Source organism: Pongo abelii, chromosome 1, assembly GCF_028885655.2.
Source record: "Pongo abelii isolate AG06213 chromosome 1, NHGRI_mPonAbe1-v2.0_pri, whole genome shotgun sequence".
Lineage (NCBI taxonomy): Eukaryota > Metazoa > Chordata > Mammalia > Primates > Hominidae > Pongo > Pongo abelii.
In genome coordinates, this window is record NC_071985.2 from 149,143,219 (window position 1) to 149,146,914 (window position 3,696).

Here is a 3,696-nt window from a genome sequence, read left to right on the forward strand (position 1 = left end):
GTTCATGCTGCTATAACAGAATACCACATACTGGGTAATTTGTAAAGAAGAGAAATTCATTTTTTTTTTTTTACAGTTCTGGAGGCGGAAGCCTAAGATCAAGGCACCAGCAAGTTTGGTGTCTCGTGAGGGCTGCTCTCTGCTTCCAAGATGGCGCCTTATTGTTGCATCCTTGGGAGGCGATGGAGAGAAAAAAACAAAAAGAGGCCTAGGCTGGTTGCCCCTAGCTCTTTTATAAAGCACTAATCCATTCATGATGAGAGGAAAGCCCTCATGACTTAATCATCTTGCAAAAGTAACACATTTTAATACCATTACAATGGGGATTAGGTTTCTTCATGAATTCTGGAGGGGACATATTCAAACCATAGCACTCCACTTTCTACTTTCCCTTTTCCTATTCTCTGTCTCCCTCTCTCCCCTGCCCCATCTTGGTCACTGGGGTTTGTATGCATGTATACATATATGCAAAATATCTAAGTATTTTGACAGGTGTTAAACACTGACCATGGATTCTCCTGGAACCTTTATTCAACTCAGTTTATTCTTTTGTAAATCACAGCCACCATTCATTCCATAAATTGCCAGTGTACAATTCAATGAATGTGGACAATGTGAACACACATATAAGACAACTCGCTCAAGATTTAGAGAGTCCCTTGTGCTCCTTTGTAGGCAATCTCCAACCACATGGCAATTACTGTTCTGATTTTTAACACCTAGATTTGTTCTGCCTTTTTCTGGACTTTATATAAATGGAATAATAAACTATATGGGGATTTTTGCTCAACATAATGTTTTTAAGATTTATCCAGTTGTTGCTTATATCAATAATTCATTCTTTTTGTTATTGCTAAATAGCAACCTATTGTATGACTATTCCACAGTTGTTTTTTGTTTTTAATCTATTCTCCTGTTGATAGACATTCAGTTTTTTCCCTGTTTTGGCTATTATGAATAAGGCTGCTATGAACGTTCTTGTTGGCATATGATTTTATTTCTTTTGGGTAACTATTTAGAAGAGGAATTTCTAGGTAATAGGATAGACACATGTTTATAAGAAACTGCCAGTTTTCGAAAGTGGTTGTACCATTATTATACTCCCGCCAGCAGTGTATAAGTTCTAGCTGCTGCACGTTCTCACCAGCATATGGTGGCAGTATTTTAGTTTGGGCCATTCCAGTGTTTGTGTGACATGCCAACCAGATTAAGACACAAAATACGGAAGTGTATTTTACATGTTAAGAACTGATGTTGTATATCAATAGAAAAGAAAAAAAAAACAGAATTCCTCAATTGTTTTTGTTTCTGTTAACTGTCAAGGAAACTAATCTTCAAACCACATAGACTAGAAATGAAATTATACAAGGAAAATAGAGCCCAGGATGACAGAGATTCTGAGAAGGCCTAGATAGTTGAAATGATGTTGAGTCACCTAGCACAGATGTCTTATACTCTGGAGGCCACTCTTCCCATGAACAGGGGACATGCTAGGAATCCAGAGAGAGACTGGCAAAATGGGAGCTAAGGAAACTAAGCAGAATACATGAGAGCTTACCAGAGATCTACTCCCACCTGTGGAGAAGTCAGATGGACATTGAAGGCCCCCCAATACAAAGGAGATAGCAAATTCTAATTCCATTCAGACTCTTGTGGTGCCAAGGGGCCCTGTGAATTGGTAGAGCAGGGCATGGCAACAGTATGTAACTGATAGGTCATATTTCTGCATAAAGTTAGTAACAGGAATATTACAAGCAAAATTTAATCTCTGGTTGGCAATAAAAAGAGTTCACTACCACTAGCAGCAGGGATTCATGCCAGGGCTTAGTTCCAGTGAAAAATTAAATGCTTAGATTGTTTATCACTCAGGTTAAAAGAAATTAGATGCAAGGGTAGTCAGGTATATACTAGCACATATTCCAACATATACGGTCAGTGTTAGAATAAGGGGCTAAAGGTAAGAACTCCTTTACATATTCAGGACACAAAATTTGTTACAGATCACAGGATGTGGGAGCTGTGAACTCACTGGTTGGGAGGGATAGGACTCCACTATTATTGCCCCAGGGTCTATTCAAGGCTGATCCTTCCCATAACTGGATACCATTTTGCCACATCTTAGGCAGAGAACTTCTTGAGAAATGGTAGAGGAATCAAAAGACTGAGATAAATGCCAGTTTGATTTTTCAAAAATGGAAAAAAGTACGTTTATTGAACCAGAGATTCATTCATTGTAACATTTATTGAGTGCCCTTGGGGTGCCAGGCACTGTTGCAGGACTCTCAGGACACAAGACAATTATGGTTCCCTGCTGTCATGGAGTTTTCAATATACTAAACTCAACGGTAAACTCTGGAAATTGATGTCAATTCCAGGCAAAATGGTAGGATAGCCATTGAATGACTGGATGGATTTACTGAAAACAAGACATATTAATCTATTTTTTCTTTGCCAAAGCTATTTTACAGGAAGATCTTAGAACTATTTTATTTTTATTTTTACTTTTCCCAGCTGTATCATGATAAGCTTGAATTGAAGAAATACAAAGGCTGTATGGAGGTAAAATTTGGTAGTGTAATAACAAGTTGGACAACAATATCCAAGCATTTCTGATGAATTAATCAGTATTAATCTGGTTGCATATCAGATAATAAACATATTGCTATCTTCAAACATGTTCTGTGTAACATTCTGTCAATAGTTTGCTCAAAAATATGAAAGGTGTGATTTTCAAATTTGCTGATGAGACTGGGATGAATATCAAATATTTGACGTGTGGAGACATCAAGAGATGAATTGGCAGAACTATCCCCCACATTTCATTAGCCTCCATTAGAAATTTTCTCAGTCTTGTTAATATGTTTGGCAAATGCTTCTTTAAGAACCTGTCTCCAGGTAGATTCCTGCCCACTGTCAAAGACCCTCATGGATAGAAATTCTGCAGTCACTTTGATTTAGAGGACAAAATTAGTAGTATAGATAAAGATTGACAGACAGGAAGGATAAGCAGAACCTAAGTAAATGAGTTTTTTGAGTTGACTGTAAGGTCATGTGTGTGAGTCCACATTAAAATTGAACAAGCTATAACAATACAGAATTAGAGAAAGGGGACTTGGGCAGGGGACTAGCTTGGTAATAATGCTTGTTTAACAAAAATAATTGAGAGACCTTTGTTAATTGGCCATGTGAGATATAGCCACCCACAAGCTATGTGATCTTAGTTTGCAAAAGAGAAATTATAATATCTTGAAATATCTTGAAATATCTAAGAGTAATAGAGTGAAATTGAAGAGCATTAGAGAAGGGTAACCTGGAAGGTAAAAAGACTTAAAATCTTGGCATGATGGGAAAGATTGGAAAAGCTTGGAATAACTGGCCTGGAGGTGTCTTGAAAATGAAGAAGTATGTAATGGGACAGAATAGTCGCTTTCAAATTTCTGAAAGCTGCTGGGAGAAGAAGGAAGAGTCATTATTCATTTTAGTCCCAAGAATTAAAATATGTACTAAGGAGTATTAATCTACAGTTTAGTATCTTTTGGGGTCAATAGAAGGAAGAAATTTCTAATATCCAGAATAGTCATAAGGTAGAGTGGACTGTATCAGAGTGACTTGGGGAGGTTGTATAAATTTATAGATCCCTAAGCCCACCCCAGAATTCCTTGCAGCACTGGAAATCTGGGAGTTGTATTGTTTGAC